We start from the raw sequence: 24,405 nt of genomic DNA on the forward strand, positions 1-24,405 counted from the left end.
AACATGTCTTTGTATGGTTTTCAAGGTCAGCAGATTTGAAAGATAATGCCAGACATGATCCCATTGGTATTCTTCAATTTCAATCTTGGTTTTTTCACTGTCAGTCTGGGAATTCTTCACTGTCAGTCTTCGAATTCTTCACTGTCAGTCTTTAGATGAAGTCATCTTCCTAATGGCAGAAAATGTTTTATTAAAATTATTACTACAAGTGTGTGAATCAGTTCTGTACCCCTCTCCCACCCCCCATTTCTGAATCAATTTCTGTCACTAGCTTACTAAGCGTGTGTAGCATCTTGTGTTATGTTCTATCAAGTGTGAAGATGAGTCATATTGAGCAGAACGAACCTCTAATGTGTGACTTAGAATCTAACTTTGAACCATAGTCATGCTAGAGGATAGTCATGCTAGAGGATCCCTTTCTGAGTATTTAAATTTTAAGTAATGTGTAAACTAAATACTAGTTTAGAAAAATGTATGCCATATGATGTATTTTTGTATAAAATTCCTGCCAGCCACAGTCCATACATTTATACTTACCAGCTGATGTTGTCTTTAAAAACCAGGTGGCAAAGACTCGCTACAGGACCCAATGACCAGAGCATCACCTATATTAATAAATGAAACAAATTGTTATCATTTGATGAACAATCCTAACATGTTTGCACAATTCTCTACTTGTCATTTCCCTAGAGTTCACATCTATTGACAATACTCCAATCTAACTTCTATTATTTACCGTCTGAAGTGGTGGTTGATGATGTCTTCTCTGACATTGAGCCCCTCGTCCCGGAATGGCCCCTCTAAAACAGGCTCGTCCACCTCATCATCGAGGAGGCGTCGGGGTGCCTGGACGGCCTGCAGCATCCCAGCCCGCTGTGCAATATTATGCAGGACGCTACAGGCTACAACGATCTTAGCCACCTTCCTAGGGCTGTACTGGAGGGCTCCTCCCGACCTGTCAAGGCACCAGAATCTCATTTTGAGGAGCCCAAACATTCTCTCGACCACAGCCCTGGTTCTCTTGTGCGCCCTATTGTAGCGCTCCTGAGCCTCATCAGTAGGGTTACGTAACGGTGTGATGAGCCAAGGCCGGCTCATGTAACCAGAATCACCTATAAATTATGAACAGAACACAATTAAATCATATTAAAATAATTTTTTGGTACACGATAATCCACTAAAAATTTTTAAAATGTATTCTCTATCTTCCCATTTCAGCTAAGACATGCTACATATGCGTATTTGGCCTAAACCAGACCTTGTGTAAAATACAAACTAAAAGGTTAAATAGCTTTTTCGATCTGAGCATTTATGGTAAGACATGCTACATATCTGCATTGAACTAAAACTAGACATTTGCGGAAAGAGACAATGACATGGTTAAATTGAGTTTGCTATTGTCATGATTGCTTCCGTTCATCGCCGTGTCGCCGCGGCTCCCGGAACTTCTCTGTGTGTCTGACGTCATGTTGCTTAGCAACATGACGCTTTCTCTCACACCCCTCTGATGACGGTTACGCTCCTGCCCTTTAAATCACGGCGGGAGATCTGAATCTGGGCCCGTTTGTTTGTTTCCCTGGATTGTGAGTACCGTATCAATTTTGTTCTTTTGTGTACCGACTTCTGCCTGCCTGACCAAGCCTCTTGCCTAATCCCTACTTGCTGATATTTGGATATTGACTTCTGCCTGCCTGACCTTGCCTGTAGCTTTTACCCTTTTGCTGATACTTGGATGCCGACTTCTGCTTGCCTGACCTTGTCTTTTGCCTATACCTTTTGCTGATATTTGGATGCCGACTTCTGCCTGCCTGACCTTGCTTTTGCCTTTACCTTTAAACCTTTTCTTTGATAAACAAAACCTGCTTAAAGGGACATTTTACTTTTACAAGCTGCAAAAGAGAACTTTGCCTTTCTGTTTGTTATACACCTGCTTAAAAGGGACATTTACTTTTACAAGCTGCAAAAGAGAACTTTGCCTTTCTGTTTGTTATAAACCTGCTTAAAGGGACATTATACTTTTACAAGCTGTACAAGAAACTGTGCTATTCTGTTTGTTCTAAACCTGTTAAAAAGGGGACATTTACTTTTACAAGCTGCAAAAGAGAACTTTGCCTTTCTGTTTGTTATACACCTGCTTAAAAGGGACATTTACTTTTACAAGCTGCAAAAGAGAACTTTTCCTTTGTTTTACAAGCCTGCTAAAGAGGACCTTTTTCAGAAGCTTCAAGTAAGAGCATTTCCTTTTTGTTCTTTGTACTACTTAAAGGGACGTTTTATCCTTTGTGGCTTTCCTGCATTCTGGAACAATATTCATTTTTGTTATCTTCTAATCTGCTTCCTGAGTGGGTCACGTCCTGGATATTTCTCAGTGTGCTAGCGTGTGCTTTCAATTCACGCTAGCAGTTGGGTTACATCCCGGATTGATTCCAGAGCGGCTGACATTACAAACGGGCCATAAAAATGGACCCCACTGAATTATCTATGGCCGTGGCTCACCAGGGACAGCTCTTGGGTTCTCATGCCACTCACTTGCAGTCTCTGGACACTAAACTTGATCAAATTACTGCTCTATTACAAAATTTGGTTGCTACCGCACCTCCCAATCCTAATCCAAATCCAAATCCGATTGAGGCATTACCTCCTCCGATTCCTAACAATCAGTCTCAGGTACAACTAAGTCCCAGGATACCTCTTCCGGATAAATATGATGGGAATCCTGAAGAATGTAGAGGCTTTCTGAATCAATGCCGTCTTCATTTCCGAAATAGCCCTACTCTCTTTGCTACTGCCTCTTCTAGAATCACGTTTCTTATTTCCTTAATGAAAGGAAAAGCCTTGGCTTGGGTGTCACCTTTGCTAGAAAAGAATGATCCTATACTGTTGGATGTTGATACATTTCTATCTACATTCTCAAATGTATTCGATAAACCTGGAAGGTCATCCGCTGCTGAAGCTACCCTCCTGGATTTACGTCAAGGAAATCAACCAGTCTCTCAATATGCAATTGAGTTCCGCACCCTTGCCTCTGAAACCACTTGGAATCAGGGAGCACTCAGAGCCGCTTTCCGTAAAGGACTTTCTGAGCGTCTCAAGGATGAATTGGTGTATCGTGAACTTCCAGAGTCCTTAGAAGCCTTAATAAATCTCTGTATCAGTCTCAACGCCAGGTTTCGTGAACGCCAACAAGAAAAGGATAGAACACAGAGGACGTCAACTCGAACTCCTTTTCGTTTAGCTCCTCGTTTTTCTAATCCAGTCACTCCAGCCTCTCCTACTACTGATCAGGCTGAACCCATGGAAGTAGGAAGTATAAAATTAACTGAGACTGAACGCTTGAGAAGACGGACTCTTGGCTTATGTCTGTACTGTGGCCTTAAAGGGCATTTATTAAGGGATTGTCCTACTAGGCCAGTAAAAGCCAGGGCTTAACTCTAGTCCAGGGAACTGAGTTAAGCCAAAATAGTGGTCATTCCCTATACAAGAAACTCTTTGTTCCAGTAACTCTTCTAATTGGACATAAGAAGATCTATACCCAAGCTCTAATTGATTCTGGTGCTGGAGGTGTGTTCATTGACTCTACATTTGTTTCTACTCATTCTATACCCTTATTAAAGAAGGAGTATTCCATTTCAGTCTCTACGGTCAGTGGAGATCCTTTGGGTTCTGGATACATTCAGTTTTCTACTCAACCCTTACTCCTCACCGTAGGAATACTTCATTCTGAGACAATTTGTTTCGATGTCATTCCCACTCCGCAATTTCCCATTATCTTGGGATTACCCTGGCTCCAGATTCACAATCCCATTTTTTCTTGGACTTTCGGTGAACTCACTTCCTGGGGATCTACATGCCAGACTAAATGTCTTCAAAAGATTACTAAGTTACCACTCACTATTGCTCTCACAGTTGAAACTCCGGAATCCTTACCTATGCATTACCATGACTTTGTGGATGTCTTCTCCAAAAAAGAAGCTGAACGTCTTCCTCCTCATCGCCCTTTTGATTGTCCCATTGATCTCCTTCCTGGGGCTGCCTATCCTCGAGGCAAGACATATCCACTTTCTAAACCAGAAAACATGGCTCTGGAAGAATATATAAAAGACAATCTGGCTAGAGGATTTATTCGACCCTCCTCTTCCCCTGTAGGGGCTGGTTTCTTTTTTGTGGGAAAAAAGGATGGCGGATTAAGACCCTGTATTGATTATCGTGGATTGAATCAGATTACCATCAAGAACAGTTATCCTCTGCCCCTTATTCCTGAACTTTTTACTTATCTTCAGGGAGCCACCATTTTCACCAAACTCGACCTACGTGGTGCATACAACTTGATCCGTATACGCAAAGGAGATGAGTGGAAGACTGCCTTTAACACTCGATTTGGGCATTATGAATATTTGGTCATGCCCTTCGGGCTATGCAATGCTCCGGCGGTTTTCCAGCATTTTGTAAACGAGATCTTTCGTGATTTTTTGAATATTTTTGTTATCATATACCTGGACGACATCTTAATTTTTTCTCAGAACCACCAAGATCATGTGCACCACGTCAAGAAAGTACTTCAACGTCTAAGAGAATTCCATCTGTTTGCTAAACTGGAGAAATGTTCTTTCCATCAAAAATCCATACCCTTTCTGGGTTATGTAATATCGGCATCTGGATTTGAAATGGACCCTACTAAACTTTCTGCCATTTTGGATTGGCCTAGACCTGATTCTTTGAAGGCTTTACAACGTTTCCTAGGCTTCGCCAATTATTACAGAAAGTTCATCAAGAATTTTGCTACTATTACTTCTCCTCTTACTTCTCTCACAAGAAAAGGACAAAACTGTAAAGTATGGCCGTCTGAGGCTATAGAAGCTTTTGAATCTCTCAAAGAAGCTTTTTCCTCAGCTCCTATCCTTCGTCATCCAAATCCTGAGTTTCAATTTATTCTGGAGGTGGATGCTTCCTCTGTTGCTGCTGGAGCTGTTCTGTCTCAACGAATACCAGAGACTGGAAGGATTCATCCTGTTGCTTTTTTCTCTAAAAAATTCACTCCTTCCGAATTTAACTATGACGTAGGGAATAAAGAGTTGCTTGCCATCAAAATGGCATTGGATGAATGGAGACATTGGCTGGAAGGTACTTCTTTGCCATTTACTATACTTACTGATCATAAGAACCTTCTGTATCTCCAAACAGCCAAACGATTAAATTCCAGGCAAGCACGCTGGTCATTATTCTTCTCTCGGTTTCACTATAATTTGTCTTACATACCTGGTTCAAAAAATATTAAAGCAGACGCACTTTCCAGACAATTTCAAGATACCCCAGTTCCTGAGTCTGGTACCATTCTCCAACCTCATGAAGTCATTGCCCAGTTAACAACTTCTTGGTTACAAGAATTACAGTCCGCTCAAGAGCATCTTCCTTTGTCCTGTAAACCTCCCGATGGTTTACTCTTTGTTCCTGAACGCCTTCGTTCCAAGATTTTATTTTGGGCTCATGATAGTCCCCTTTCTGGACATCCTGGCATCAGTATTACCACTCGAAACCTCAAACAACATGTCTGGTGGCCTACACTCTCTCAAGATGTGAAGGATTACGTCTCAGTATGCACACAATGTGCCATGAACAAAACTCCACGCCAACTTCCTTCAGGATTACTCCAACCATTGCCTATACCTCACCAGCCTTGGACTCATGTATCCATGGACTTTATTACCGATCTTCCCTTGTCCACTGGGAACAATACTATCTGGGTGGTGGTCGACAGGTTCACTAAGACGGCTCATTTTGTACCCTTGCCAGGATTAACATCTGCCAAAAGACTCTCTGAACTTTTTATTCTACATATTGTAAGAATCCATGGATTTCCTCTAGATATTGTTTCAGATAGAGGGGTACAATTCGTTTCTCGATTTTGGAGGTCACTTTGTAAACATTTTGGTACTACTATATCTCTCTCTACTTCTCACCACCCACAATCGAATGGTCAGACTGAAAGAGTAAACCAGTGTCTTGAAACATATCTTAGACATTATGTGGATCATTATCACTCTAACTGGACTTCTTACCTTCCTTTGGCTGAATTGGCTCATAATGCCCGGTACAATTCCTCCCTTCAGACTTCTCCTTTTCATGCAGCTTACGGATATCAGCCTAGGACATTCCCTTTGCATACTTCCTCCACAGTGAATCCTGCTTCTGATCTTACAGCCCGAAGATTAACTCGACATTGGCAGAAGATACATCGTATTCTTTCTGTAACTTCTAGACGTTACAAGTTCTTTTCGGATCTTCGACGGAAGAAGGCTCCTAAATATCGCCCTGGTGATAAAGTTTGGATTTCCTCTCGATTTCTTCGCCTGAAACAACCTTCTAACAAATTGGGACCACGATATGTGGGTCCTTTCCGAATACTGGGTCAGGTGTGTTCCACTGCTTATCGGGTAGCTTTACCCAAGTCTCTCAAAGTCCATCCGGTATTCCATGTTTCTCTTTTAAAACCTGTGATGATTAACAGGTATTCTAAGCCTTTTTCTAAACCTCCACCGTTATTGGTGCATGGACATCCTGAGTTTGAGATCAGCCATATTCTAGATTCCAAGTTGCGGGGCAAGAAATTGTATTATCTCATTCATTGGAAGGGTTATCCAGTCACGGAACGTTCTTGGGAACCTGCTCATCAAGTAAATGCTCCTATTTTGGTCAAGACCTTCCACAAGACTCATCCTGATAGACCTGGTCCTGTCCCCCGGAGGGGTCCTTGAGGAGGGGGTGCTGTCATGATTGCTTCCGTTCATCGCCGTGTCGCCGCGGCTCCCGGAACTTCTCTGTGTGTCTGACGTCATGTTGCTTAGCAACATGACGCTTTCTCTCACACCCCTCTGATGACGGTTACGCTCCTGCCCTTTAAATCACGGCGGGAGATCTGAATCTGGGCCCGTTTGTTTGTTTCCCTGGATTGTGAGTACCGTATCAATTTTGTTCTTTTGTGTACCGACTTCTGCCTGCCTGACCAAGCCTCTTGCCTAATCCCTACTTGCTGATATTTGGATATTGACTTCTGCCTGCCTGACCTTGCCTGTAGCTTTTACCCTTTTGCTGATACTTGGATGCCGACTTCTGCTTGCCTGACCTTGTCTTTTGCCTATACCTTTTGCTGATATTTGGATGCCGACTTCTGCCTGCCTGACCTTGCTTTTGCCTTTACCTTTAAACCTTTTCTTTGATAAACAAAACCTGCTTAAAGGGACATTTTACTTTTACAAGCTGCAAAAGAGAACTTTGCCTTTCTGTTTGTTATACACCTGCTTAAAAGGGACATTTACTTTTACAAGCTGCAAAAGAGAACTTTGCCTTTCTGTTTGTTATAAACCTGCTTAAAGGGACATTATACTTTTACAAGCTGTACAAGAAACTGTGCTATTCTGTTTGTTCTAAACCTGTTAAAAAGGGGACATTTACTTTTACAAGCTGCAAAAGAGAACTTTGCCTTTCTGTTTGTTATACACCTGCTTAAAAGGGACATTTACTTTTACAAGCTGCAAAAGAGAACTTTTCCTTTGTTTTACAAGCCTGCTAAAGAGGACCTTTTTCAGAAGCTTCAAGTAAGAGCATTTCCTTTTTGTTCTTTGTTTGTTCTTAAAGGGACGTTTTATCCTTTGTGGCTTTCCTGCATTCTGGAACAATATTCATTTTTGTTATCTTCTAATCTGCTTCCTGAGTGGGTCACGTCCTGGATATTTCTCAGTGTGCTAGCGTGTGCTTTCAATTCACGCTAGCAGTTGGGTTACATCCCGGATTGATTCCAGAGCGGCTGACAGCTATCTTCCCATTTCAGCTAAGACATGCTACATATGCGTATTTGGCCTAAACCAGACCTTGTGTAAAATACAAACTAAAAGGTTAAATAGCCTTTTCAATCTGAGCATTTATGGTAAGACATGCTACATATCTGCATTGAACTAAAACTAGACATTTGCGGAAAGAGACAATGACATGGTTAAATTGAGTTTGCTATCTTCCCATTTCAGCTAAGACATGCTACATATGCGTATTTGGCCTAAACCAGACTTTGTGTAAAATACAAACTAAAAGGTTAAATAGCTTTTTCGATCTGAGCATTTATGGTAAGACATGCTACATATCTGCATTGAACTAAAACTAGACATTTGCGGAAAAAGACAATGACATGGTTAAATTGAGTTTGCTATCTTCCCATTTCAGCTAAGACATGCTACATATGCGTATTTGGCCTAAACCAGACCTTGTGTAAAATACAAACTAAAAAGTTAAATAGCTTTTTCAATCTGAGCATTTATGGTAAGACATGCTACACATCTGCATTGAACTAAAACTAGACATTTGCGGAAAGAGACAATGACATGGTTAAATTGAGTTTGCTATCTTCCCATTTCAGCTAAGACATGCTACATATGCGTATTTGGCCTAAACCAGACCTTGTGTAAAATACAAACTAAAAGGTTAAATAGCTTTTTCGATCTGAGCATTTATGGTAAGACATGCTACATATCTGCATTGAACTAAAACTAGACATTTGTGGAAAGAGACAATGACATGGTTAAATTGCATCCTATAGCTGTGCATTACACTAACAGTTTAAGACTACAGTGGCAATTGTATAACTAATTAACCATGTTGTGCACAAATACTCACCAACGAGATACCCAGGGGGCATTTCTCTTTCCTCAAACATCCGCCACAGGGTGGACAGAGAGAGGATGCGGGCATCATGACAAGCCCCCCCAAAATTCGCACACACTTGCATAATCCTCATCTGTGCGTCACAAACATACGTTGAGGCTATGAAAATGTTTGCGATTTCTGAAGGGCAAGTCATCAATTGGAGCACGCAGCGCAATGTGGGTACAATCAATGGCTCCCAAGACATTGGGCAATTCAGCAATAGCAAAGAATTCCCGCTTCAGGCGCCTCCAATCACCATCATTCTGTGGGAATCCTATGTAATGCTTACTGATACGTACCATGGCGTCCAGAAAGTTATCAAACACCCCAGAGAATGTACCTTGAGACAGGCCATGCATGTACATCTCTCCTGATTGAAAACTCCCGGAGGCCAGGACGTATAGACAACTTAGCATCTTAGTCATGCCGGGGACAGCAGTCCTTATTGTTATACGTGGCTCCAAATGAGGTTTAAGAACATTGTAAAGGCCAATGAGCTGTTCGCGATTGAGCCGATACTTATCATAAACCTCGAAGTCGCTCATGTTTTCCAAGGTGGGTCTTACCCTGTAGACATGAGGACCTCTAACCAGACGACCCCTTCGTCTCAGTCTGAGCCGCCGAGGCTGCCTGATTCTATCAACTGCTAGTTGGCCAATAGCACCACCAGCAGCGTCTACATTATCATTGTCATCCATATTTGCCAAGCTTAGCAGCACGAAGCCAAACAGCAGAGCAAACACAGCGCAAGGAGTAACAGGGTATGCAAAAACACAGAAGCGAATTGATACGATGTTGATCACCATGGACGCTTTGGCCATGTTGTTTGGGGGATTTATAGTGCAATTAGTCCAATGGTAGTGAGTTTGAAATAATTGCTAATTGTATTCACTTGTTTGTATGTGAGCGGCGCGAATGCTTTCAAAGTGGGCGTTTTTTTAAGGTGTTTGTTGAAATGTTGTTTTCCCCCAATGAATCTCAATGTGAAAGTGTCAAATATCACACATACAGTGCATGTTTGTAATGTTTGTTCATATGCGTAATAAATATTTATTAAGCGATCTTATAGTAAAAAGAACACATCCACGATAACATGAATGAAAGTGCATAGTTGTGTATAATGTGCATAGAATGTGATCGATCAATGTTGCTGCAATATTGTTTGTAAACGATAAAGTAACAACTGTTATCTGTAGTATTGTATATATAAGTAATTAGTGAGATGTCAATATTGTACACGTCCCATTAAAATCGCAATAATACTGAAGAACTTCCGGCTGTCATCTTTAGTATTGTATATATAAGTGATTGCCGAGATGTCAATATTGTATGCGTCCCATTAAAATCGCCCTAATACTGAATAACTTCCGGCTGTCATCTGTAGTATTGTATATATAAGTGATTGCCGAGCTGTAGATATTGTATGCGTCCCATTAAAATCGCACTAATACTGAATAACTTCCGGCTGTCATCTGTAGTATTGTATATATAAGTGATTGCCGAGATGTAAATATTGTAGGCGTCCCATTAAAATCGCACTAATACTGATGAACTTCCGGCTGTCATCTGTAGTATTGTATATATAAGTGATTGCCGAGCTGTAAATATTGTATGCGTCCCATTAAAATCGCACTAATACTGAAGAACTTCCGGCTGTCATCTGTAGTATTGTATATATAAGTGATTGCCGAGATGTCAATATTGTATGCGTCCCAATAAAATCGCCCTAATACTGAATAACATCCAGCTGTCATCTGTAGTATTGTATATATAAGTGATTGCCGAGCTGTAGATATTGTATGCGTCCCATTAAAATCGCACTAATACTGAATAACTTCCGGCTGTCATCTGTAGTATTGTATATATAAGTGATTGCCGAGATGTAAATATTGTAGGCGTCCCATTAAAATCGCACTAATACTGAAGAACTTCCGGCTGTCATCTGTAGTATTGTATATATAAGTGATTGCCGAGATGTCAATATTGTATGCGTCCCATTAAAATCGCCCTAATACTGAATAACATCCGGCTGTCATCTGTAGTATTGTATATATAAGTGATTGCCGAGCTGTAGATATTGTATGCGTCCCATTAAAATCGCACTAATACTGAATAACTTCCGGCTGTCATCTGTAGTATTGTATATATAAGTGATTGCCGAGATGTAAATATTGTAGGCGTCCCATTAAAATCGCACTAATACTGAAGAACTTCCGGCTGTCATCTGTAGTATTGTATATATAAGTGATTGCCGAGCTGTAGATTTCGTAGGCGTCCCATTAAAATCGCACTAATACTGAATAACTTCCGGCGGTCATCTGTAGTATTGTATATATAAGTGATTGCCGAGCTGTAAATATTGTATGCGTCCCATTAAAATCGCACTAATACTGAAGAACTTCCGGCTGTCATCTGTAGTATTGTATATATAAGTGATTGCCGAGCTGTCAATATTGTATGCGTCCCATTAAAATGGCACTAATACTGAAGAACTTCCGGCTGTCATCTGTAGTATTGTATATATAAGTGATTGCCGAGCTGTCAATATTGTATGCGTCCCATTAAAATGGCACTAACACTGAAGAACTTCCGGCTGTCATCTGTAGTATTGTATATATAAGTGATTGCCGAGATGTAAATATTGTATGCGTCCCATTAAAATCGCCCTAATACTGAATAACTTCCGGCTGTCATCTGTAGTATTGTATATATAAGTGATTGCCGAGCTGTAGATATTGTATGCGTCCCATTAAAATCGCACTAATACTGAATAACTTCCGGCTGTCATCTGTAGTATTGTATATATAAGTGATTGCCGAGATGTAAATATTGTAGGCGTCCCATTAAAATCGCACTAATACTGATGAACTTCCGGCTGTCATCTGTAGTATTGTATATATAAGTGATTGCCGAGCTGTAAATATTGTATGCGTCCCATTAAAATCGCACTAATACTGAAGAACTTCCGGCTGTCATCTGTAGTATTGTATATATAAGTGATTACCGAGATGTCAATATTGTATGCGTCCCAATAAAATCACCCTAATACTGAATAACATCCGGCTGTCATCTGTAGTATTGTATATATAAGTGATTGCCGAGCTGTAGATATTGTATGCGTCCCATTAAAATCGCACTAATACTGAATAACTTCCGGCTGTCATCTGTAGTATTGTATATATAAGTGATTGCCGAGATGTAAATATTGTAGGCGTCCCATTAAAATCGCACTAATACTGAAGAACTTCTGGCTGTCATCTGTAGTATTGTATATATAAGTGATTGCCGAGCTGTAGATATTGTATGCGTCCCATTAAAATCGCACTAATACTGAATAACTTCCGGCTGTCATCTGTAGTATTGTATATATAAGTGATTGCCGAGATGTAAATATTGTAGGCGTCCCATTAAAATCGCACTAATACTGAAGAACTTCCGGCTGTCATCTGTAGTATTGTATATATAAGTGATTGCCGAGCTGTAGATTTCGTAGGCGTCCCATTAAAATCGCACTAATACTGAAGAACTTCCGGCTGTCATCTGTAGTATTGTATATATAAGTGATTGCCGAGCTGTAAATATTGTATGCGTCCCATTAAAATCGCACTAATACTGAAGAACTTCTGGCTGTCATCTGTAGTATTGTATATATAAGTGATTGCCGAGCTGTCAATATTGTATGCTTCCCATTAAAATGGCACTAATACTGAAGAACTTCCGGCTGTCATCTGTAGTATTTTATATATAAGTGATTGCCGAGCTGTCAATATTGTATGCGTCCCATTAAAATGGCACTAACACTGAAGAACTTCCGGCTGTCATCTGTAGTATTGTATATATAAGTGATTGCCGAGCTGTCAATATTGTATGCGTCCCATTAAAATGGCACTAATACTGAAGAACTTCCGGCTGTCATCTGTAGTATTGTATATATAAGTGATTGCCGAGCTGTAGATATTGTATGCGTCCTATTAAAATCGCACTAATACTGAAGAACTTCCGGCTGTCATCTGTAGTATTGTATATATAAGTGATTGCCGAGATGTCAATATTGTAGGCGTCCCATTAAAATCGCACTAATACTGAATAACTTCCAGCTGTCATCTGTAGTATTGTATATATAAGTGATTGCCGAGCTGTAAATATTGTATGCGTCCCATTAAAATCGTACTAATACTGAAGAACTTCCGGCTGTCATCTGTAGTATTGTATATATAAGTGATTGCCGAGATTTCAATATTATAGGCGTCCCATTAAAATCTCCCTAATACTGAAGAACTTCCGGCTGTCATCTGTAGTATTGTATATATAAGTGATTGCCGAGATGTCAATATTGTATGCATCCCATTAAAATCGCCTTAATAATGATGTTCCAAACTGTCGTTTACGTATATGTTGTATTGTAGTATTGAGTGTTAAAGTTCTGAATTGGGCGGTACAGTCGTAAAGCTGTAATGTGTATGGTTGAATCTTCTAATGACGTCATGATATTATTAACCTGCCTGTGTAGTTATGAAATCCTCATTGTGTTGTTGTATTTGACTACATTGTTATTGTGTGCTGATTAAAATATAAATGTGTGCTTTGTGGTTGCGTGATGGGTGATGCGTGTTAAGTACATATACGTATATATTGTGATTGTGTCCCACATATGCTGACTTCTATATAGCGGTCTGGCATTGTTGTTCCTTCCCATAAAGTGACAGCTGTAATATGTTGTAATGATGTTCTTATTGTATGTAATTCCTAATGGTTTATTGTGATGGAATCATGATGCTAAAAGTACAGTAAAATCCCTATTTTCTTTTTTGTGATTCCTAGAGAGAATGTAATGTGTTTTTACCCCATCATTTGAATGCACATGTATGAGTGAATGATAAAAGTAAAGTATGTGCATCCATGACTGATCATGTGTTAAGCCTATGTAGATATGCTGTTGCTGCAAGCATATGAGTTGAATAAATGAAATGCAATAATAAAGGTAAACGAGAGGTGTTTCCCATTGTCTACTGTTTGTGAATCGTGAAATGTTTCAATTATTTTTGTGTCCGTTTAAATGTGATGTAATTGTTGGAAATGTTTGTTACTAGTGATGTTGATTTGTAGTTGATGTAATGTAAAAGTATGAAACAATTTAATGTTGTTGGGAATTTGCCATAAGTAAACTCCATAAGTCCACCATAGGGAAATAGCCATTTCTTGATCTGTTTGTCATAGTGGGTCTAACGCAGAAAAGCATGATTTTTTTTCCAATTTCTAGCGCTGGTATTTAGAGTTTTTTTGTCTACGCTTTTTGCGTGCGTTAGGAAAATCTGTCTGTCGCGTGCACGAGCACGTCTTCCCCATAGAAGTCAATGGAGGCTCAAAATTTGTATGAAAATAAATTCAAAGACTGGTTTTCATCGTAAAGTGAGTGACGTCATGATCTTGTGTTAAAAAGTAGCTAAATCGTGTTCATTTTCTAATAAATAACTTGTTTGTGTATGTAATGTGGTGTATATTTTTTGTATGCATCGATGAGTGTATATATGTGATAATATTATTATTTATATGAAGCTATATGAGTGTGTTTTCCCGTGGATTTGTGTTGTTTTTTTTTCTAACACCCGAGATCTCGCAACTTTGATCCTTTCTATTTTGATGTAAAATAAAAAAATAAAAAAAATAAAGATAGTGTAGTGTTTGTATGAGTGTAAGTGTACTTTGTGTAATATTTTTTTTTTTATTCGTGGATGTTTATTTTGTCGGTAGATGTTAACTACTGGGTCTGAGTTGTCGGTAGAGATTTGTGCGTTGGGAGATTTTTGAGTGTCGGTAAGTGAACTCTAAATACCCGAGGGCGGTAAAAACCAGCGTTAGATGCCCTATACGCTTGTTTTGACGGCTACCGCCCAACTCTAAATCTAGCCGATAATGTCAAATAATTTCACATAACACAGACTTTGTTTATAAGAAATTAATGTGAAAAGGACATTTAAAGGGACAGTCTACTCCAAAAATGTTATTGTTTAAAAAGAAAAAGAATCCCTTTATTAGCCATTCCCCAGTATTGCATAACAGCACAGTTATATTAATATACTTTTAACCTCTGTGATTACCTTGTATCTAAGCATCTTCTGACAGCCCCCTGATCACATGACTTTTAATTTATTATCTTTTGACTTGCATTTTAGCCAATTAGTGTTGTGTCATGCACAACTTCACGGGAGAGAGCACCATGTTATTTATATGGCACACATGAAATAGCAGTCTCTTGAAAAAGCAAATTAAAAAAGCATGTGATAAGAGGCTGTCTATATTGGCTTAGAAACAGACAGAAATTTAAAGATTTAAATGTTGTAAAGTATATTGATATAACAATGATGGTTGTGCAAAGCTGGGGAATGGCTACTAAAGGCGTTATCTTCTTAAGCAATAACGATTTTGGTGTAGACTGTCCCTTTAAGGATGCATTTGAATAGATGCATTTTTGTAAACCACTTGTATGAGCAGAAATGCTTCCTGTAAAATCTATCACTATTTATGAAGAACATATGAGCAGGTGAACCCAACATGAAACAGCAGAATGTACACTGATAACATCTGTGGCTTGGCATAGAAGATATCTGCATTTGATCTTACAAAACAGTTTTTGGGTGTGTTTTATTACATGCTCAGCAAGAAGGGACAAAGGAATTCTCAGGAATTTTGTTAATTTTGCTTAATGAAGATGTGTTTTCATTTAAAGGGATATGAAAACCCAATTATTATTTTATTGATGTTTCAGACAGAACATAATAAACATTTCCATATTACTTTTATTATCAAATTTGCTTGTTTACACTGAACTATATCCCTATCAAACATGCAATAATAGGAGACCTCTCCTCCTGGTTCTCCAAACAACACTCATGGATAAGCCGTATTAACGTTATAACAATGAACGTTTTCCCAAGACTACTATACATTATGCAGTCTTTGCCTATCCCACCCCATTATATTCCAAACATACAGAGAATATTTAGTTCTTACATACGGAATAGAAAACCCCCCAGAAATAACAGAACCAATATGTTACTATTAAAATCAAGTGGAGGGCTAAGTTTCCCAGACCTAGAGGCATATAGACACTCCATATTTATGCAGAGAGTGATAGATTGGAGACTCCATCATAACCACAACATATGGGAACCACTGGAAAAGGATACAAACCCCACTTTTTTCAAATTGAATGAGTCTTTGCTGGCAACCAAACGGCCCTCGTAATATCCAAAACCTTATGAACCCTGTTGCAAAAGAAACTCTGTTGGTGTGGGAATCAGCTAACAGGACAAACCCTTTACTGACATCTCGTCCATCACCTCTCACATCAATAATAGAATTATTATTATTATCGGTTATTTGTAGAGCGCCAACAGATTCTGCCGCGCTATAAACATAGGCGGTATTCAAGGAAACATTTATATGGATCAAATGGGTAGAGGGCCCTTCCAAGAGTCGCACTGTTGTAGTCAGCTCTTAAGAAGGTGATCTACAAACAGCTGGGCTCTTAGGCTTACATGCTAAAGGGTTCAAGGGTATAGCAATGAGGAGAGGAACTGGCATAAAAAAGTTTAGGTGATCCTCCGTTCCTCAAAAGAGAAAAGCGATACAAAACCTAGTGTAATATTGTTTAAACAATAATAGTTAAGATAGCATGTTCAAATGGCTACTCGCATATGCCTGAGCTATCACCAGCTCAGGTATAAAGGCAGTCCTGAGTACAAAGCTGTCAGGATCAGCTGGGTTGTATCTGGATATTCGTTCACAAACTCCCGGATCTCCAAGTGAAAGAAATGAGATAATAGTGTGATATTGTTTATACACCCAAATTTATGGAATCGATACTTGGAATATTACTCACACTTTCTAGGAGCTAGTCTCAAGCTCCACTTTCAGCACATACCTGAATCTTTTGGCTATCAGGTAAAGCCTTAACGAACCAAACCGGAACCACTTCCAATCAAGGTTTTTTATTTAAAAGGTATATAAAATAGTTTAAAAACAAAATACACTCTGGAAATACTAGTCAATCGGGTTTACAGTGCAAAAATTTTACCATTTACAAATTACACTTTGTTATTTAGCAGGATGGCAACAGATTGTATCCGTATAGTCGCCAAAGTCCTTACAGCATAACACCCTTCACTATGACGTATTCTCAGATGCGTAAGTTCAGTCTCGACGTACATTTCGCCACGTCCCTGTGGCTTTTTCAAGAACATTTAACATAATACATGCATAGTTGCTGCAGTTAAATTACAACTGATAGATTTAAAGAGCATATTTATATTTTAGTTTCATATTCATAGTCCTGGATAGTTTTAAGCATGCCTTTTGTATGCTAAATAATTCATCTTTGCAAATATAGATATATATCTTAGAAATGGTTTTAATTGTAAGTAACTAAGAATTTATTTCAAGATAAAAAATAGCAAAAGACAATTGGTTTTTGCAGAAATAATAGATACTATTTTGATGTTTTAAATTAGAAATGTATTAGAATCAATTGTGGCTATATAGCTGATTGTACTGTTTGAATGTTAGTAGCTAATATCTTGGACTCTCATTGTGTTAATTGAATGAAATTCAATTGTGAATAAGGCTAGTTCTAAAGGTAAATTTTATGAGCTTTGCATAGCATATTTTAATAGTTTAAACATTGTATAGTATTGACTCATATTCTGGTTCCTACAAATATATTTCAGTGTGTCTATAAATATTAACTAATAAAAAAAAAAATTCAGGAATTTACATTAATTGTATTGTCTTGGTATATGCATTTTGATTGGGGGTTTATTTTAAAGGATAATAATTAAATATATTGTATTATAACCCTGCTCTATACTGACTGAACTTTCAGCTTTCATACACCTTTTAAATTAAATAAATTTCAAAAATAAGTAAAACACTTTTAAGTGTCAACACACTGAGAGCAATATGGCATATAGGCTTATTAAAAAAATAACATTATTTGCTTTATTTAACAAGCACATGTAGATATACCAATAAGCCATAAGAATTAGTATATGTTAGCATATGTTCTTGTTTAAGCTTTGTTGTTTGCATCAACAGATTAATATGCCATCAATTATACTTGTAATGGTCGTTGTTTTATATTCGGCATATTGGTTTGATGTGTTGTCTGATGCTATCAGGACTGAAACTTCCCTGGATGAAATCCAGGATAGGATAAAGGCTCTTAAATTGGCTAATTCCTTTATTACGGATGCTTCCCTTCAAGTTATCAAACTGGGAGCAAAGATTTCGGGTTTCTCTATTCTAGCTTGCAGAGCCTTATTTTAAAGCCTTGGTCTGCGGATGTGTCCTCTAATTCTAAGCTTCTAGATATTCCTTACAAGGGGAAAACCTTGTTTGGACCTGGCCTGTAAGAGATTATCTCTGATATCACGGGAGGTAAGGGTCATCTTCTTCCTTAGGATAAGAGAAACAAACAAAAAGGACAGAGCAATTTTCGTTCCTTTTGAAAATTCAAGGGAAATTCTTCCTCTACTACCTCCAAACAGGAACAGACTAAGCCTGCATGGAGACACAATAAATCTTGGAATAAGGGAAACCATATAAAAAGCTTGCTGTTGAATCAAAGACAGCATGAAGGGCATGCCCCTGATCCGGATCTTGTAGGGGCAGACTTTCCTTCTTCACTCAGGCTTGGGTTTGAGATGTTCAGGATCCCTGGGCAATATAAATAGTGTCCCAGGAATACAAGTTAGAGTTCAAAAGTTTTCCTCCCAGAGGCAGGTTTCTGCTTTCAAGATTATCTGCAGACCAGACAAAAAGAGAGGCATTCTTACACTGCGTAAGAGACCTTTCCAACATGGGAGTGATTGTGCCTGTTCCGGAACAGAGTCTGGGATTTTATTCCAATCTGTTCGTGGTTGCCAAAAAAGAGGGAACCTTCAGGCCAATTTTAGATCTCAAAAGTCTAAACAAATTTCTCAGAGTACCGTCCTTCAAGATGGAGACTATTCGTTCCATTCTCCCTTTTATCCAAGAGGGTCAATTTATGACAACAGTGGATGTAAAGGACGCGCACCTGCATGTTCCCATTCACAGGGATCATCACAAGTTCCTAAGGTTTGACTTCTGGACAAACACTTCCAGTTCGTGGCTCTTCCCTTTAGTCTTGCCACAGCTCCCAGAATTTTAACAAAGGTTCTGGGATCGCTGCTGGCAGTGCTTCGGTTACAGGGCATTGCAGTGGCGCCCTATCTGGATGACATTCTAGTCCAGGTGCCATCTTTACAAAAAGCAAGTTCCCATACAGACATGGTGTTATCCTTCCTGTGATCTCACGGGTGGAAGGTAAATTTGGGAAAGAGTTCCTTAGTCCCAAATACAAGGGTAACTTTCTTGGGAACTATAATAGATTTCTTATCAATGAAGACAGAAGTCAGGAAAAGATTATCGATACTTGTTGAGTCCTTCAGTCTACTCCTTGGCCATCAGTGGCTCAGTGCATGGAGGTAATCGGGCTGATGGTGGCGGCAATGGACATCATCCCGTTTGCTCAGTTCCACCTCAGACCTCTGCAGCTAAGCATGCTCAGGCAATGGAACAGAGATTATGCGGATTTGTCTCCTCAAATACTACTGGAGCAGGAGACAAGGGATTCTCTTCAATGGTGTTTGTCTCTGGCTCATCTCTCCGAGGGAACCTGCTTTCGCAGACCCTCCTGGGTGATTGTGACATCAGACGCCAGCCTTCTTGGATGGGGAACAGTCTGGGGCTCTCTAAAGGCTCAGGGAACTTGGACTCAGTCAGAGTCTGTTCTACCCATAAACATTCTGGAGCAGAGAGCAATCTTCAATGCTCTTCTTGCCTGGCCTCAGTTAGCCTCAGTCCAGTTTATCAGGTTCCAGTCGGACAACATAACTTCAGAGTCTTAAATCAATCATCAGGGAGGAACGAGGAGTTCCTTAGCGATGACAGAAGTAACCATGATAATTCAGTGGGCAGAGGCTCATTCTTGCTGTCTGTCAGAGATCCACATCCCAGGGGTGGACAACTGGGAGGCGGACTTCCTGAGCAGGCAGACCTTTCATCCGGGGGAGTGGGAACTCCATCCGGAAGTGTTCTACAACCTGATTCTCAAGTGGGGTCAGCCGGAATTAGATCTCATGGCATCTCGACAGAATGCCAAGCTCCTGAGATACAGGTCGAGGTCCAGGGACCCCCAAGCAGAACTGATAGATGCTCTGGCGGTTCCTTGGACCTTCAGTCTAGCATACCTATTTCCTCTGTTTGCACTTCTTCCTTGGGTCATTGCTCGAATCAAGCAGGAGAGGACGTCAGTGATCCTCATTGCTCCAACTTGGCCTTGCAGGATTTGGTATGCAGATCTGGTGGACATGTCATCTCTTCCACCTTGGAGATTTCCATTGAGGAAGGATCTTCTAATTCAAGGGCCCTTCCTTCACCCAAATCTAGTTTCTCTGAAGCGGACTGCTTGGAGATTGAATGCTTAATTTTATCCAAGCAGGGTTTTTCTGATTCGGTCATAGAGACCATGATTCAAGCTCGTAAACCTGTAACTAGAAAAATTTACCTTAAGATATGGCGTAAATATCTCTATTGGTGTGAATCCAAGGGCTACTCATGGAATAGTTAGGATTCCTAGAATTTTGTCTTTTCTCCAAGAAGGTTTGGAGAAAGGTTTATAGACTAGTTCCCTAAAGGGTCAAATCTTAACCTTATCTATCTTGTTACTCAAGCGTCTGGCAGATGTCCCAGATGTACAATCATCTTGTCAGACCTTGGTCAAGATCAGGCCTGTGTTCATTCCAGTTACTCCTCCATGGAGTCTGAATTTAGTTCTCAGAGTTCAAGGGTCTCCGTTTGAATATATGCATTCCTTAGATATTAAGTTATCTTGGAAAGTTTTATTTCTTGTTGCCATCTCTTCTGCTCGTAGAGTGTCCGAGCTCTCGGCACTGCATTATGAGTCTCCTTATCTTATTTTCCATTCAGATAAGGTAGTTTTACGTACTAAATTAGGATTTCTTCCTAAGGTTGTTTCTGATCGGAACATTAATCAGGAGATTGTGGTTCCTTCTTTGTGTCCTAATCCTTCTCAGAAGGAATGACTTCTGCACAATTTGGACGTGGTCCGCGCTTTAAAGTTTTACCTGCAGGCGACTAAGGACTTTCGTCAGTCTTCCTCTGTTTGTGGTTTTCTCAGGAAAACGTAAGGGACAGAAAGCTACGGCTACTTCTCTTTCTTATTGGCTGAAGAGTATCATACGTTTTGCATATGAGACTGCTGGAGAGCAGCCTCCAGAGAGAGTTACGGCTCATTCCACAAGGGCTGTTGCTTCGTCATTGGCATTCAAAAATGAAACTTCTGTGGAACAGATTTGCAAGGCTGCAATTTGGTCCTCTCTTCACACCTTTTCAAAGTTCTACAAATTTGACACTTGCCTCGGCTGAGGCCGCTTTTGGCAGAAAGGTTCTTTAAGCAGTGATGCCTTCCATTTAGGTTCCCTGTCTTGTCCCTCCCGTATCTGAACTCTAGCAGCTTGCTTGGGTATCGAATCCCATTAGTAATTCTGATGATCCGTGGACTCATTGTGTCATAAAAAAAAAAAGAAAATGTATGCTTCTTTTTTGATACAATGAGTCCACGGCCCGCCCTGTTTTGAAAGACAGGTTGTTAATTATTATAAACTTCAGACACCTCTGCACCTTGGTTTTTCCTTTCTATCCTTAACTTCAGTCGAATGACTGGAGTGGGAGGGAAGGGAGGAGCTATTTAACAGCTTTGCTGTGGTGCTCTTTGCCACCTCCTTCTGAACAGGAGGTGAATATCCCATTAGTAATTAAGATGATCCATGGACTCATCGTGTCAAAGAAATACATTTATCAGGTAAGCATAAATTTTCTTTTTTGTGTGTCAAATTTCAAAGTTATGTCTGTTTTCACTCCTCCTGTATCATGTGACAGCCATAAGCCAATCACAAATGAAGAGACGTATATTTTGTGAATTCTTGCACATGCTCAATAGGAGCTGGTGACTCAAAAGGTATAAAAATATGAAAAGACTGCACATTGTTGATGAAAGTAAATTGGAAGGTTGTTTAAGATTGCATGCTCTATCTGAAACAACAACTTGTGTCCCTTTAAAGAGACATACACTAGATTTTTCTTTGCATAAATGTTTAGTAGATGATCCATTTATATAGCCCATACAGGGGGTTTTTTGTAAAAATTTAATTTTCTAAAAAAGCAAAACACATTCGACTCCTAACCAAGCCCCAAAGTTTTAGAAGTAGACTTATCTACCTACTCCTCCAGCTTGCTCCTGTTTGTGTAAAGGGTCTTTTCATATGCAGGGGAGGGGGGTGTCAGCTCTTTTTGCTTTCCAGACCTTTTCACTGGGTGTCACAGACTAACCTCATCAACAGTGCTAAACTGCATGTAATAGACACTGTAAAGAACAGTTATATGAAAACTGGTGTATACTGTCCCTTTAAGCTCTATGAGCTTTACCACTCAGCATCCCTGTTCTGTGAGTTTGTGTGGTCTACGACTTTATGGCTGAGCTCTTTTTGCTAAAAGCACATCTAGTAGGGAAGAAATTTCACAAACTGACTTGTTCAGTAAGACCCAGCCTACTGCCAATGTGCGGCTATGGAGATTTCAGGACTATGAACTGGACTTTATACACTTATTAGCAATGGGTGTGGATGAAACACCTGAACTCAATAAGTATCTACATACCTAAAATATGCACCCACACATACATTTTTTATATATATATATATATATATATATATATATATATATATATATATATATATATATATATATATATATTATGATATATTACACACACACACACATACAAAATTATTAAAGACAAAAAAAAGAAGTTATATAGGATTTACCATCACTATAAATAAAGGCGACCTTCATACATCAGTAAAAAAAAAAAAAAACAAAACAAACAAAAAACAACCACCTGATGAATAGGCACCTTTATTTTATTTTGCCACAGCGTCAGTTCTAACCTAAGCACCCACGGCACAACTTTTTTTTCAATGATCTAACGTTTCCACCTTAGTCAATAGCTGTGATATTGAAAAACTGAGCTGTGTTGTGGGTGGCCGGAGGCATTTAGGTTAGCACCGAGCCTGTAGCAAAAAAATTTAAACTGATGGATGGTCACCTTTATTTTATGTGATGGTAAATTCTAGCGTTTCATAAACAGTAGGATTTATCATCTATTTAATGCATACCCATATCAATAAAAGAACTATAAACACAATGTAAGATCAGTGACAACTTTATTAATAGAACAGATATCAGAAACACTTTAATAGCATTTTATTAAATAGCCAGGCTTATAGTTCAAACAGGAATGCCAAGGACAATCCCTTTCCATGGGTACACAAGTTGTGAGAGCAGCAGTTACACAAAGCACACACACGTACTCCAACTGGAAAACACCTGCAAAATAAACAAAAAAAAAGTGAGAATACAGAACAAAATTTCAAGCTCCTCCTACAAACCCCAGAGCATAGCATACAGTAGAAATGGTGTACACTTTTCTCCTCAACAGGATCCATTTAAATGGGCTGTAATTCAGGGAACACCTACAAAGGGTATCAACTTATTCAGCAATATGCATTTTTTCTTTTAAACCCCTTGACGAACAACGCCGTCCCCTGTATGGCGCTAGTTTAGCCCTTAAGGACGCTGCTGTACTGGGCTCTTTCTGCAGAAATCTCGCTGACAGTGGCTGGATTGCATGTCCCACTGGAGAAAAGGCTTGTTTTTAATATATATAAATATATATAAATAAAACTAGATGACGGATACTATTTTGAGGGTAAGAGAGATGTGTGTGTGCGCGCGAGTGCGAGCGCACATCCTACACTGCAGAAAGAAGAAAAAAAAAAGCCCCCCTTTTTTTTTTTAAAAGGAGCAAAATGCTCTGGTCTTTTGGGTAAGTTTTTGTCTGAAATTCCTGGTCCTCAAAGGGTTAACCAACTCATTCACAAATTTTTAAATTGAATTAGACACATACAAATTGCTGCATATCAAGTAGAACTGTCAGCAGTTATTAAGGGATGGCAATTTTAGAGTGCAATTGATTGATTAACTGTGATACTAAAAAAACAATTTTAAAGTGGCGTTACTCAACAAATTCTTATTTAGCCCTAAAGCAACTCCTCCACGAAACAAAAAGTATTTTGGTGCATAAGGATTGCTAACTGATTTGTTAGCAGTTATCAATAAAAAGGGACACAAAACCCATATTTTTTCCCTTTTCACGATTCAGATAGGGAATACAATTTAAAACATTCCAATTTGCTTATTTCTCTTGGTATCCTTTGCTGAAAAGGATACCTAGGTATGCTCAGGAACTGAGATTTAACTGCCGATTGGTGGCTGCACATATAGTTCTTGTTATTGGCTTACTGTGTGGGAGCTACCAGTTTTGCATTGCTGTTCATTCAATAAAGGATACCAAGAGAATGAAGCACACAAAATGTATAATATAAAGTAAATTTGAAAGTTATTTAAAGATGTTTGTTTTTGCAGTGGCGACTCTAGGAACAATATATAGGGGGGAGGGCACAAAAAATAGCAGAGACAAAACGGGGGGACACTAATAATGTTCACCACTAAATTATGCCACTGAAAAAAAACTAAATAAATATAAATAAGATT

The sequence above is a fragment of the Bombina bombina genome, chromosome 5 (genome assembly GCF_027579735.1).
Source record: "Bombina bombina isolate aBomBom1 chromosome 5, aBomBom1.pri, whole genome shotgun sequence".
NCBI lineage: Eukaryota > Metazoa > Chordata > Amphibia > Anura > Bombinatoridae > Bombina > Bombina bombina.